At 40.7% G+C, this 15,644-nt stretch overlaps 1 protein-coding gene across 7 annotated transcripts in view; it reads right to left on the bottom strand.

Annotated features, from left to right (window-relative positions):
- RB1CC1 (RB1 inducible coiled-coil 1) overlaps positions 1–15,326 on the bottom strand; it is a 73,141-nt gene extending 57,815 nt beyond the window's left edge. For 3 of the 7 annotated variants that reach the window (XM_031612928.2, XM_031612926.2, XM_031612929.2), the window contains exons 1-2: positions 14,645–14,810; positions 1,640–1,752 (exon numbers count right to left, since the gene is read on the bottom strand). The gene's annotated coding sequence lies outside the window, so the exon portion shown is untranslated. Of the gene's footprint in view, positions 1–1,639; positions 1,753–5,845; positions 5,867–11,588; positions 14,367–14,644; positions 14,811–15,076 lie in introns of those variants that run through there. The other 4 variants (XM_090137583.1, XM_090137585.1, XM_031612927.2 and 1 more) reach the window with 4 other exon arrangements.
- Positions 15,327–15,644: the final 318 nt, after the last annotated feature.

Consider the following 15,644-nt stretch of genomic DNA (forward strand, 5'->3'; position numbering starts at 1 on the left):
GAATGGGCTAGAGGAACACATGGAAAGTTACAGTGGGGATGGACAAAGAGGGGAGAGGAGGACAACTTTCAGCTGAAGAGGGGCAACATCCCAGATCATTATCTGGCTTTTTCTAGTTATAAAATACATTTTTAAATCCCCTGATAAAGTTATTTCTAGTTACCTTTTCTGCTCTTTACAAATAGCAAAATGGCTATGCTCTAAGTACTCATTCCCCAATGTACAGCAACAAAGCCTTGTTACTGGTTATTATCCCAGGTGTTGTTTTTCCACTCATATAAAAGGAAACATCAAACCCCCAGAAAAGTAGTTTTTAAAAACGATTAGTTAACTACAGACAGATGCAATCAATAAATCTACTGATTTTTCTGTTTTCAGCACTAGTTAACTCTATAGCTTTAGTTACTACTAGCCACTATGCAGTGATCAAAAAAGACAGTGCATCTCAGAATATTTTTATTCCTGTGCCCCACAAATTTCTACATGAATGACTATAAGCACTTTTTCCAGTGTACACATCAGAAGAAAACATTTAATTGCTTTGTTAGGTATGTTATTTTGTCTTTGAAAGGCTTCATACTTCTGCACCTTCTTCTCTTCTACTCTACAGAAACTCTTAAATTTGTGAATAATTTCTTATGCGCTAATGGAGTGGCTGCAAAAGTACAGTATCACTGCAATCACTAATGCACTGCCTTTTTTTTTTTTTTTTAATGTAAAAGAGTTATGAAACGCTAAGGTAGAAGTTTTAGCCTCAGCTATATTTCTCTACCATTATAGAAATGACTTTTTGCATTAAATTACTTCACAGGAAGTACAAGATGCCCCTTTCCCTGAAATAAGAAAAGAACATGTACAAGATCTACACAGCTAATTGTATTATTCTAAGATGAGCTTGAATTCACATTTATCTTTGTCTACAGAATAAAAAGCCTCATAAACCATAAAGGAAAATAACAAAACCACTATTGACATGTGCAGGGCTAGGAAGGTAGTTCTATCAGATGAACAATTCCAGAAAGTCCTTAGTTTTCCTCCATGAATACTCACATTTTTCAAGCATTAATTGTAGCACATAACCCAGCAGAGACATGCATATTATCAAGAAAGAACATCATATTGGAAGGAGAACCATGTCAAATAAAAAAAATTACCTCCATAGAGAAATTTACTGAACAGACAAAAACTCCCAAACCTCAAGAACAAACCAGCAGTAATTCATTATTAATTTTATGCTCTAAGCTATATAATAAATGAGACTTAAAAGTACAGAGAAACTTATTTTCACCCAGGCATTATTTGTGACTATGTTCCATGTAAAATTAGAAACAGACACGTTAAATAGAATGTTAAAACAAGCAGCAGGGAACACCTCTTTCCCACTTAGTCAAATAACTGCATTATATTCAGTTTACATATAAGAAATACTTTGCAAAATCCAGTGGTATTTAATAGATAATCTGTCCAGAAACCTCATTCCGTTCATGTACAGAAAGAAATTTTCATCAATCCATCCCATTTTTAACACCACAGCTAACCATTTAAAGCACTGAAAGAAGATCAAATATTTTATGGCAGCATCTGTCATGTGTGCATCAGCAGTCCCAGACTTTCCAACTTTAAGTAAAGCAAAAGTTACCTTCAGGCGCTACACGAAGCTATCACCTTCTTCAAATACAAGAGAATAAATGTGCATTTGCTGTACTTGATTTTGGCAACCGAGTAGCATGGCTGTTCAAAACCAGAGAAGATCTATAAAGAAAATATACAGAATGTAACTACAGGTATCATTAAAATATCAGGATTTTATGGCTACTGCTGCAACTAACACTGAAATATATGTATGACAATGCTTAAAAAAAAAAAAAGTGGTATTCTTTTAATTTATTAACAATGCCTTCTAGTCACAAGTCCACTCAGAACTGCTACACACGAGTCTTTTCCCACATAAATTGCATTTAAAATAGCTATAACATTTTAAAGTGCATACAAGAGAGTTAGTTCACTGAAAAGAGTTGCCTGACTTTCCATTGGCTGAAATTACTTTTTCAGAACCAGCGCAGAATTCTTACATGAAGCTAACAGTAAAACAGAAAGCCACAAACACAATTGATCTAAGGGAAATCAGAGTAAAATGGCATGCATGCTATGCTGTGTAATCAACAGTTCTACCTTACAGACAGGCACCTTCAGGAATAAACACTCCTTTTCTTTAGGTAACCTTGTTAAGCCAGTCACCTATTTGCAAAACATTCATTATTTATTTTTCTTTTTGTTGTTATTCTTATAAACTGAAGATGTTACCAGATGCGGTTGCTTGTCAGTGGCATCCTCACCAGAGGCTCTCTCTCCCAGAACTGCTGTTACAACTACAACCAAACTGAGCGAGATCAGCAGTCTTTTAAAGCTAAGTTAGCTCATTTTAACTGTTATCAGTCAGATAACAGCACTGAAGGAGAAGGAGCCCTTGGCAGGGAAAGCAGCGGCAGGCAATTGGGCTCAGTAACCCACTGAGTGCAACTGCCACAACAGCAGTCAGCAAACTGCACGTTCAAATTCTGAATTGCAACAAATACTATTTCTACCCCACTAATGCCCTAGAAAGCTTTCTGAGAAGATGATCGGGCGCTATAAAGGGTGATAATCCATCACTAAAAATAGGATTGCTGAAGCCCAAAAAAACATTAGAACATGTAACTCATTTTACACAACCCATGACTAAGGGTAAATCAAAAATAAACTCTCTTCGTCCCAAATTTGCAAACATTATGAACAAGGAGAAAAATACACAACTGTATTTTACACGCATGGAACAGATGGCACTTTGTCAGCAGCTAGTTATCTGAGCTTTCAAGTTATCTTCCTCCCTCCTGAGCATCCTTCTTTCCATCTATTCAAAAGACACGTACATCACCTACTCAGAAGCAAAGGCGCAATAAAAAGGAAAAACAGCATGTTTAAGAATCACTATTGGAAAACTACTAATTGAAGTGTCCCTGTTTTGGCCATTGGCAGTAATTGTATCTGGACAAAGTATATCTACCAATATTTGCTTTAGATTGAAGTAATGGACATTACCACAAATTGTAAGAAACTACTACCACAAAGGTGGCCCCCAGTACTATAATTGCTATCGTTCTAATTCCTTTGAGACAACTGAAAAGTTAGAAATCAAGCATTGCTTCTATCACTCAACAAACAAGTTAGCAATCAGTACTGGGGAACTGGGCTACACTGACTGGCAGGACAAATCTGTGCACTCAAAGAACAGAACGGCATAGGTTTGGAAGGGACCTTAAAGATCATCCAGTTAAAATCCGCTGCTATGGATAGGGCTGCCCTGGGCCCCATCCAACTTGGCCTTGAGTACCCCCAGAGATAAGGCACCCACAGCTTCTCCAGGCAGCTGTGCCAGCACCTTACTGCCCTTCAAGTAAAGAATTTCCACCTATCACCTAACCTAAATCTTCCCCACGCTGTCACTGTTAGGTTACTATTTAGAAAAGAAAAAATAAATAAAATAGAGCTTACCCACTCAGAAGGCTGTTACAAATTTCACTAAGTACTTTCCAGAATCAGAGGTAAAGCAAAGTTTTAAAGAACATATGCTTTGAAAGCTGAGTTCCCCTGCACATTCCCTGTTGCCTACTGAAGGCAGGCTGTAGTCCTCCCTCCAGCAGGAACCATCCTGCTGAGGACACTACTAAGCTCAGCTGCCTGCTTTCAGAGCTCTTTAAGAAAACTAATGTTGAGAGCTCCTGCTACCCTTCTTTCTTCTGGACAATGCCTGGCTGACCATGTCCAACAAAACCCAAGATTACTTAATGGAGGAGATGCATTCAATTCATTCACAGTTGTCTAAGTCTCTTTTCTTTGAGAAGTCAGGTTAAAGTAGACCAATTCAAGCCGTCAGCTATACATCCCACTGCTTTTTGAGTTTACTCCCAGAATTCAAGAATATAATTCAGCAGTAGCAAAAGTTTTTCACTTAAGCCTAGGGTGAAAGTCAACAACCTCAAGTTTCAACAGAATATATATCCACAAACACATTTTATTACTCTTTGCATTATTTCAATAGGCAGTTAAGAGAATTCCACAATCTTTTCTGTAATACTGTGACACAGTATAACAAGTTTCAAGCTTTTTAGTGCTTCACTGCTGAAATTATTTACATCTTTTTTAATAGAAGTCGAAAAATTACAACATTTGACAACCACAGAATCACAGAACGGCCTGGGTTGGAAGGGACCTCAAGGATCATGAAACTCCAACTCCCATGCCACATGCAGGGCCACCAACCTCCACATTTAATACTAGACCAGGCTGCCCAGGGCCCCATCCAATCTGGCCTTGAACATCTCTAGGGATGGGGCATTCACAATCTCTCTGGGCAGAGAGATTGTTCCAACACCTGTTCCAACACCTCACCACTCTCATAGTAAAGAACTTAACTACCAAAGACAAAGAGGCTAACTGCATAATTGGAAACTGTCCTGCAACATTATGTCTATAGCATACGTTATCTTTCAAATTATAGAGAGCTATATGATTAACAGCCAGTAATTATCAGCAACATCACTAAATGTTGAAAATTTAGAAACAGAAATTGCTGTAGCAACTCCCAGAACAGACAAAAGATGGTAGAAATGAATATAAGAAAAAGAATGAGGTGACAAAAGCAAAGGTGGTAGTAAAACCTTCAAGAACTAATTCAAATGTGTATTTTGTTGTATTATCTAATACCAAAAACAGCCACGAATATGTTATGCTGACAACGTAACATTTATTTCATTGCTCTACATTGTGTTTACATTGCAATAGAACTACATCTGCTTCACCTTACAAGACTGTCCTACACAATATAAACTCTGAAACAACTGGCAACTTTTTAAGTCTGTGTTGATCAATACTTTCAATGCACGTTGTTCAGAAATTTTGAAATGCAGCTTATTTAGTTCAGAAAACATTCATTGTTCCTACATCTGTAAAAGGAAATGAACGTCTGTTTACAGACCTTTCCTTTTTGCAAAAACACCACAGACGTCATGAGTTTCACAGCACTCCATAAACAATCCTATAGCTACATTAGCCATCCATTTATGCCATTAAGTGCAGAATCCCTACTCTAATACCCAATTCTGACTGTTCCACTGCTTCACAGTACAATTCTTTCCAACTTTACAAACTCAAAACAATAAAATCTACATTCAGGGCAGGACAAAGACAAAAATCAATGTTTATCTACACTGCTTGTGCTTAAAGGGGCGTTATGAACCAAATTTTAACAACCTGAGTTATCAAAACATTTTAATTTAACTAGAATTTAAACTAAACTATGACAAAGTCATTGCTTCTCTTTAATCCCAAGGGTTTTGCATTCCTTTTACAGAAACACATCAGCAGTAAAGGGTACCTTGTTTTTAGTGCCTGGGGAAGCATTACTTCATATCTGCAAAGTGCTGTACTCATCAGTGCTTCATCTCTGAGATCAGAGAAGACCAAGAAGTCCGAACTCCTTCCTTCCCACACCACCCCCACATATCTCCAGGTTGAAAGAAATACAGTTCTAAATACAGACAGAACTAGCTTAAGTAGTCAAGCAAGGCAGTACCACACTATTCATTCAGAAGCTCACAATTCCACATCATTAATTAGCAGGCATTCACATAGCTGTTTAGGAACATCACCTGCACAATGCTAATAAGGGAAAGTTCTCTTACTGAGGACCTGCTAAGGCTACATTGCCAGTAATAATAGATATTGCTTCCAATATGAATCAGAAATATTACCTGCGATTACATGAGTCCAATTTCTCACAGTAGATGAATGTAGATAGAAATCCTACCTGCCAAAAGGGTAATTCATCCAAGGCAAAGTCTGGCAAGTCCATCACATGCTATAAAGACAACAACAAAAAAACCTTGTGTGCTATTTCTCACTCACCGAGTTATCTCATTTGGAATACACCTCCCCTCAAGGAGAGCAGGCCTTTACTACTTTTACAGACGAAAAAAAAACAACCTTGGGACACATTATTGTTTTATCAAGCTGCCTTTTATTTCCATGCAGCAAAACTTTATTTTTGCCTTTGAACCACTGCAATTCCTGTGATTTCTTTTTTCCTTTCCTCTAAGCAGGACTTCCTATTTCACTTCAACTTAGGCAACTCTGTAATAGACCAACGAACTTGACTAGCACATGATGTTCCTTCCAGTTGAATCTACCTTCTTCAGCAAATCTGTATTCTGTCTCTACTTCCTTTGCTTTTTCAGGTGCCCTTCTAAAAATGATCTCTTTGTCTAACTTCCACACCTCACTTCTCAAGTAAAGGATTTTACAGCACTCTTCCTAATAGCAAAGGAAAAGGAATAGAGACTAAGACTGAACTTGAGGAAATAAACAACTGCATGTAAAGTGATATTTAAAAGCAGACTCCAAGGAGCTTTATTCAATACTGCTACTAATGCTTCTAATCAGAAGCATCTTCATTTTGCAAAGGGCCACTATGATCACCTAGAACAGACAAGACATCCTCACAGTGACAGCACACATTCTCTACCGCTGCTTTTAGTAGCGCAAACAGCTTAGTTTCAATAAATAAATTAATTAATTTAAAAAAAAACCCACAACACAATGAAAATGCATACCCTTATCTGGACAACTGACTGGTCAAAGAAAACACTCCTTAAAACATACTTAGATTAACATATCATAGAATGCTTTGGGTTGGAAAGGACCTTAAAAACCACTCAGTTTCAATGCCCCTATTATAAGCAAGGTTTCTACCCACTAAATCAGGGCCCACAGCCTCATCCAATCTGGCCCTGAACACTTTTAGGTATAGGGCATCCACAGCTTCCTGACAGCCTGTGCCAATGCCTCACCACCCTCATAGAGAAGATTTTACTTCTAAGATCTAAACTAAATCAACTCTATTTCCATTTAAAGCCATTATCCCTTGTCCCATCACTACATTCCCTCACACAGATTCCCTCCTTCAGGTTTCTTCTAGGCCCCTTTTGGGTCCTGAAAGGCCACACTGAGGTCTCCCTGGAGCCTAGTCCTTCTCCAGGCTGAAGAAGCTCATCTACCTCAGCTTCTCTTTAAGGATGTGCTATAGACATCTGATCATTCTTGTTAGTTCAAGTCCAGAGGTGACAACAGTTTCATGACCCTCCTGTGCTAGGGTACCCAGAGTTGAGCACAGTACTGCAGGGTGGAGCCTTATAAGAGCTGAGTAGAAGAGGACAACCACCTCCCTCAACCTGCTTGTTACATTATTTTGATATAGCCCAGGATAAGGTTCATTGAGCTACGTGGTGAACACCAGCAGAGCCTGTTCTGAACAGGATTCAGAAAAAAAATTCATTGTTCATCCCTCCAAAAACTTTTAAGCAAGCCATATCTAATGGACAAAATGCACTTTACTGTAAGAGACAATCCTATCTCCCATCACCACCTTACAAGCATTAAAACCTTGCTCAGTGCCATCTTCATGTAAGGCTGCCAAACCCCAGTATCTGCAAGGTGTCACCTGTAGCTTTATTTATACAGCACTGAGATGTACACAGGCACAGAAGCAGTTAAATAAAGCATCTCCAGCAGTCACTGCATTGTTAGCTGTTCTCAAACTCACCAACTGGTCAGTCAAGCAAGTCTCTTATGCTCTTAAAACAGGAAAGACACTGCAATTCTGCACAGCAATCAGGAAATGTGCCAAAGTCCCTACTTCCCAATTCACTAAAGAGGAATTTCAAAACTCAAAATTATGACACAGGTTTCCTTCTTTTTCTTTTTGGTTTTCGAGAGTTGGGGTTTTTTTTGTTGTTGGGGTTTTTGTTTTTTTGTTTTGTATTAGGCATTTTGCAAAACATCAACTTCATCCTTAACTTCTCAGGAAATGTAATTTACACCACATGAATGCGGGAGCAACTCTGAATTACGTGGAAGCTACGTTCTCCCTATTCAGCAGTATAGGTGGAGTGATACCTTCACAGATCCTCAGCATCAATGGTGGAAGAGCAAAAGATTAAAAGCAACATTTGGGCAGGTATGAAAACGCTGTATTAAGGAACAGCTTTAAAACTGATGTAGTCCAAAACAGTGTAGCTTCTTGCAAGTTCAGACAGAACTTATGAATTCTAGGAAATAAATAGTTCCAAACAAGTTTATGAGGTAACAAGCATATTATTAGACATTATGTCATGACTCCATACATTTATAATTATAAAACTTCAGTTCTGAGAGTTAGCATCTATTTATATTATTCTGTTCACAGTATTTGAGGTACTGCCAAAATACAATCCACATATGAATCAGACAATTTTTTCCCCTCCAACAGTTTTTTTTTTTTAAAAAGAGGGGGGAGGGGAGAGGAGTTTACTAGTTTTTGCAAAACCCCAAACCTCACATCTCTTATCTGTCAGAAAGTGAAGTTTCTGCATCTTGGTTAACAAGTACAAGTCAGAAAACAAGCCAAGGTTTTCTGACATCTTTATTGCTAGGAACTAGCTTACAGTTTGTAGGCGCACTTTTTTTTGTAGTAGTTTGTTAACTGGTGGAATGTCTTTCTATAGCTGTTTAAAACCGTGTATTGGACAAAAATTAACTGAAGGTTGAGTCAGTTTTTTTCTTTTTTTAAATGTATAATTTTGCCATTTCAAAAGCAAATGCAGACTACCTATCTCTCTCACATTATGGTCATTAGCACTTCAAGAAAAATGGTGCTCTTCAGTACGTAGAGCTTCAGGTGGTTTTATTCAAGTTACTAACTTCATACGAGCGGGAAGGTTTCCCCTATAGAAATGAACTTTTGAAAAATAATTAGCATGTAAAATCTTACCGTGTTTGCAAACAATTCTGCAAGAAACAGTCAGCAAGCATTCCTTTCCTTCTTAGATCAAGATCAGACAAGTCAGCATTGATGCTTCTCCTTCACTAACTCTCTCTCTGGCTAACCAAGACCACGATTGAAAACACTGATGACAGCCTGAGCACCAGCCTTATGAATTCCCTTCCTCAGTCAGTTGTCCTGATCCTCTCCCTGCACCAGTTTCCAGCTGCACAACTTTCCAGTTATATGCTGTAAACTGAATTACTTTGCTGGAACTACTTAGAACTCTTTCTAGGACTGCTGTCTGCCACACAGCCCTTCAAACTATTATTCCAGAGCTAAGGGCAGGAAAAAAGCTGATGGATACAGGAGGTAACCAACCAAGTCAGCATTATCACTCAAGAAGAGAAGTGAAAATTTTCAAAAGGCATCACTCAAATTCCTAACTACACATGCCAACATCAGGCATGAATTAAATTCTTATAGATGGTAAATGTTTAGAATAACATTAAAGTTTTCAGCAGTAAAGGAATCAACCACAGTCTTGGTAAAGTGTTCAAATAATCAGCAGTTTCCAAACTTGTTTCAAACCTTTTTCCTCATAGTTAGTGTTTCACCTATAAACCTCCTCCTATTTATCAAATTCTTTATAAAAGTACAACTACATGAAACAGACAAGCAAAGAACCAGTTACGTGCAGAACTGACATAAATCTCATCTTCCCTACAAACACATTCAAAAAAAAAATCACAACTAGAATTTTGGCACATCAGCTATTTGCATTTTACAAAATTAAAAATAACCTTCAGGCCTCTACTGACAAATCTAAAAGATAATAGCAATGTATTGAGAAATGACAAAAACTGCAAGATGGGCATGAAAAACATAATACCTCTAGAAAGTGTTTAGTAGCTTTCAACAGGCCTTCTTTGCTTTTCCTGCATAAATCTTTGACAGTTTAAAGCAGCTAACAAAGCACATTAATAAATCCCTCTGTGGAACATTACCAACTTAAGAAATAGACAATCTCAGAGATTAAAAAAGAAAAACCAACCCCCCCACCCACAAGGTTTATACACTACAATTACACCTCTACCTTATTTAACCCCAATTGTGGTCTTTGCAGTCAGAACATTCATGTGAAATTGCTTTGTTGTATTACACATGCTTTGTTCAGCTTATTGGTATTTTGCCTTCGAGTCTTTCACATGACATAAGTAAAGGCAAATTTACACACTCCACCCCCTCTTTTGCTCTGACTGGGATGTGAGAATTTTTAAATGATATTCTTATTTTTTGTTTAAAGAAATGTTACTGAAAGGAACTTAGTGCAAACCCAATCAGTAGGCAATACAAGTATCTATACAAAGTATTTTAAATTAGAATAGACAAATAAGTCATCTGGAGTTTACAAGCAGAATGCCTGCAATCTAACATAAGCAAAATATATTTGAAAAGAGCTGCTAGTCCAGTTACACAATATATTCTTACATAAGAACCTCCATTTCATCTGAATTTAATAGAAATATACATTCTGGAGGATAGAACTAAAACTATCACTAAAAGCACCATTTTATCAGTATAAACTGCCTAGTCCAGACACAACTACACCAAATAAGGATTCAAATACCTACACTTTTGACATATCAGCATAAATAGTAGGCATGAATGAAGCCAAAACAGAATGTGAGATAAAGTACTGACATTTGTAATCCCTGAAGTATCAGAAGATGTTAAAAGAATGGAAATTGCTGCAGCCATATCTGCAACATCCATAACAGACATAAGAGCTTATTTGACAGAACGTAGTGCAAACATACTCTTTCATACAAAAAACATGGCAGATAAGTTCCATCATATACGAAAGAGAACATGTGCACAATCCAAATTTGAGCAGCTAACTCAAATGTTCACAGACATCAGATCTCAAAAGTGCCATTTAGAACTGACTGTTTTGCTGAGAGGTATGATTTTTTGAATTTGCAATGGAAGTAAAACTTGCCTTTCAATTACTTCTCCAGTGCCACGTTCTACCTCAAAAATACACACTGCATATACATCTATGACTCTCTGATTCTGTGATTGCCTTCAACCTGTTCAAACTGAAGCACAATGCTAGCCTTTCAAGCACATCACCAAGCGTAATAATGAAGATTGCTATACTGTGACTATCATACAGACACTCTGTTCAAATAAAAAAAAAAAATCAGGCAATTTTAATGCTGAACATACTATTTCCCAAACGCTAACAAAACTTTCTTAATATCCTAAAAATGTAAAAATACCATTGGGAAAAAAAAACCCTTTGGAGGTAAGAAAATATGAGTTATTTCATAGCAAGGAAATAAAAAAAAGAGCCCTGTAGTCAGAACACAGTATAACACAGCAAAACAAATCAGGAACATCTGAAACCCAAGTCAAACCCTAAGTGGTTTGGCATTTTATTTTTTCGATCAACAGGTAACCAATGAAGATTGGAGAAAAATGCCAATCGCAGAGCAGCAAATCATTTCATACAGAAAGCAGGCTACCCCTTTCTTCAACAGCTGATTTTCTAGATACAGCAACTACTATAGATTATATATAGAACACAGTAATCGCTTCACCTTGATGTGACAAAGGCAGCAGGCCTGGCTGCAAAATCAGTTCCCAGAAGAAAATGTCAACATCTTGGACGCACATAAAAAGCTGCACTAGCAATCACCACTGCCTGAGTACACAGTTTGAGCTCAGAACCCTACTGGAAAATACACACCTGTAGGCAGACAGAAGATAAGCAAGAATTTTCCTGACAGCCGGTAGTTCTCCTGGTCAGTCAACAGCGATCAGCCCCATCTGAATCTGAGTGAAAATTTTAAATCAATAAATCTGTTTTGATATTTCTATCAACAACCGCCAAGAATTCAGATTTAGATATTATTTATTATTAACAACTTAGATGCATTAAAATACCACTGGCTTTATAAAGCATTGCTGAATCTACGACCAGTTCTTCTCACAGAGGGAAACACCCAACGTCTTCCAACTTTCCTTTCAACTGAACTCAAAACTAAATTAAAAGTATATCTGAAATAGAAGTTAATTCATAGACAAGTGACTTTCACAATAGCCACAGAATCCTTTACTAGTTCATAAAATAAGTTACTGTCAGTGACTTCTCAATCATCAATCATTTTTATGACTAAGAGACCACATGAGAGTCTTTCAAAATGTTTACCCAAACCATTACTCTGACAAATCAGCTACAAAATGCACACTAACTCTAGCAGCTAGGTTAGTAATTTCCATATTAGTGATACTTTTTTTGCCTGTTTGGTATCAGTGCATTCAATCAGGTGGTACACAATATTATTATAAGCATGCTTCTTATAGCCAAGTGTTTGCTACTTCACTGATCACTACTGCTGAGAATATCAATAGTTTATGGTCTAGAGCAAAGTTGGCAATTTTTTGAAGAATTTCACCTTTCTACCATTTCACTTTCCTCTTCAGAAATTCCTCAAGTAATATCACGTAGCTGTGAACCCAGCATCAGGAGCACAACTGCTCTTGTGCAATACACATGTAGGAGAGGCATGACAGCTGGGACAGTGTCCAAATGGCTCTGGAGTAGCTCAGATGACAGCCGGGTATGCATGCTATGGCTCACAGCACCCACCTCAGACAACAGTTTTTCATTTTGACTTGTTTCACTTGACTGTAATATACAAGCAAATCCACTCCGTGCAACAAAAAAATCTCTAGATCTTCACACTGTTCTAAGTCAGCCTTCTACTCAAACTACCTGCTAGATTAAAAACAAGGGTCTAAGGATCACACTGACAACCACCAACACTACAGTTTAAGATAGTGAAGATTTCTGTTAAACAATCCCACTCTGTCACCGTCTTATCAAAAGGAGCAGAAGAATACACACGCTATTCCTCTCCTTCCATATAGACCTACCCTATTTAATCACAATAATTGAAACTGCAGGTTTACGCATGGTTTAGAAACTATATTTTTCACCTTAAGTCTCCTGGAACTGTACATAATCTTAGCTGCATTCAGATCTCACGCAGAGACAAGCAACGTCTAACCAGACACCACAAAAGACCACAAAATAATCAATGTCCTTTTCTCCAGTAAATGCAAGTCTGCCTCGTATGCTTCTAATTATAAATGTAGTAACATGACATGGGGACAGAGCCAGCCCCATGAGTAGGATCCCAGAGACTACTAACCCAAATCTGTGTCAAGCAGAAGGCTGGGTCAACAGACTACAGCACAACTTGGTTTTGCTTACAAAGAAAAAAAAAAAAAACAGAAAACCAAAAAAGTACACAAACTGCACAATGGTAATACACGTCCAAATTGCAGTTAAGTCTACCTTACACTAATGCATTACACTACACTTACTAATGCATTATCCCGAAGTTCCTGCTTGTATTTTTGGATCTATAACTGGCATAGCTGAAGGCCCTTACCCCACATTTGTAAGTTATTTTTTTCTTCACTACTCCCAGTATAATAAAATAAAACCATTCTGAGCTTTAGATGGCCTCTGCAGAGTTTTATTTAAACTAAACTTAGTGAGTAACATGTCTCATTTCTTTCTTGTATGCTTTCCTTGGCACTATAGCTTATGTGGAAATAGATAACACAGTTCTTTGTTCATTTGCTTTATCTTCTAAAAGCATCCAAGGTGCTAGACTGTTTTAGGCTTTTGCTCTTTTTTTTTTTTAAGAAGTTTACAACTTAAACATATCAATGTTTCCTTTATTGAAGTACTTTTTGTACCTAGCATCCTAAAAATACTGCCCAACAACATGAACCTCAACTGGGAGCTGCCCCTGCATTATCTTTCCAACAGAGGTGAGATATCTTCTCCTGCGCAGTGAACCAACCAATTTCAAGAGCATCTTCCCTGAAGGCTGCCATGCCAACTACTTCACACATTTACATAGGGGCAGAAACAACACGTGACCTCCTCCTTCCCTCCCATAATGAGGCAAAGGTGAAACTTTCAATGTGAACTCATCAAATGGCTCATTGATAGAACATCCTTCTTCAGACAAAAAGTCTTTCCTCAATAAATAAATAAGAGATCATTACAGCTTACGGAGGGAAAAAAAAAAAAAACAAACTAACACTTGGAGGTTGTTTCTCAGTATTTTGGTTTTAGGCACAATTTATCGTTTTAATCTCTAGATAAAGATGAGGCGTCACAAGGATCTGTCCCTGCAGCTGTCCCACACGCCCCTTTACCCTCAGCCAGCAGTCACTCACAACTCCGGGGGCACTGAGGACGAGCAGCAGCTCAGCCCCGCAGAGCCGCCTGACAGCGCGCTCACAAGCAGTAACGAGAAAACAACGGGGGAAAGCTCGGCACACGCTTCCTCGGGAGCAGCGATAAGTAAGCACTGGAAACGGCGGCAGCGCACCGGCCAACACGGCGCTGCCGCACGCTGCGCCCGGCCGAAAGCACGGGCTGAGTCATTCCCCGGAGTAACTTCGCCGCGCAGCCCTCCCCTGGCAGCGGACCGCGGGCAGGGAGCGCCCCGGCCCGCCCGCAGCCTGCCGGGCGCCGCCGCCCCGCGGGTTCCCCCGCCGCCCCGGGGCCGCAACCAGCGCCGGGCCGCGCTCCACCCCCGGCCCCCAACGCTCCGCCGCCCACCCCGCGGCCAAGCCCTGAACCGCCGCCCCTCGCGATATCCCCAGTAAAGGAGCCCCGCCGGCAGCCCCCCGCCGGACTCCCCGCGCCCGCGGCGGGCGGGCAGGAGGCGCAGCGGGGCCGCGGAGGGGCCCTCGCCTCCCCCCGGCGCCACTCACCCGAGGGTCCGGCGGCGGCCCCGCGCATCCTGCGGCGGCGGAGCCCCCCTACCGGCGCGGCCAGGCCCCGCGGCGCGGCGGGAGCGCGGGCCGCCTCGGCGGGCGCTGCGCTCGGGCGGACGGCGAGGGCAGGGAGGGGCGGGCGGCGCGGGGCCGGCCGGAGAGAGCGGGTCCGGGAGCCCAGGCGCAGCCGCCGCCGATGTTTGTTATTGTCGTCAGCAGCTTCCGGCCCGGCGCATGCCGGGAGAGGGCGGCCCGGAGGAGGAACCGTGGGGCGGAAGCGGCGGCCGTGGCGCCTCGCGGTGCTGGCGAAAGCTGTTTCCCGGGCTGTGGGAGGGTGAGGGGTGCCCACGGCCCGTCCGCGTTTAGCTCTCTCCATCGCGGGTTGGTCCCGTCCGGACCAACTCTTCGCTAGCTGAAGGCTGTGCTCACCTCGCTGACCTGGCGCTGCCTCCCCGCGGGGGTCGTAGGGAAGCGCTGAGGCCCCTGGGGGCTCGGAGGGGCTTTGACGCAGCCGGTCGTGAGACTGCTCTGTAATTCTGCCTCTCGTGCCTGTCCTGAGAAAGCGAAAATGAACTTTGCACGCGTTGCTTTCGGGTTTCTCTTTTACTTTAGGCTTCCTCATAGAGTTTTAGCCACGTGAGAGCAGATTAGAGAGGTGTGAGGAAGGTTCGCTCTGAACTCCGGATGGCACAGTATTTCCTTAAAGTGCAACACGTGTCTGGGTCAGACCGCGGCCTCTGCTTTGCCATACAGCAGGCAATGCGGCCCGGCCCCGGGAAGACACACACACAGTCCTGCAACAGCCAAAAGTCAGCGCACTATTAACGCTGTCTGAGCTGGAACTGGGGCACAGGGAGGGCACAGTGCAGTGCCAGCTCAAGTTATAGCTAATAATTTTACGCATTCATCGGCTAAGCGCAGCCCTGTGAACAGCAAACGCTGTGCAGCCTTGCTTTCAGTTTTGATAAAGGAATTTGAGAACAGGTTTCAAGGCTGC

The sequence above is a fragment of the Phasianus colchicus genome, chromosome 3 (assembly GCF_987193195.1).
Source record: "Phasianus colchicus chromosome 3, bPhaCol1.hap1.1, whole genome shotgun sequence".
NCBI classification, from domain to species: domain Eukaryota; kingdom Metazoa; phylum Chordata; class Aves; order Galliformes; family Phasianidae; genus Phasianus; species Phasianus colchicus.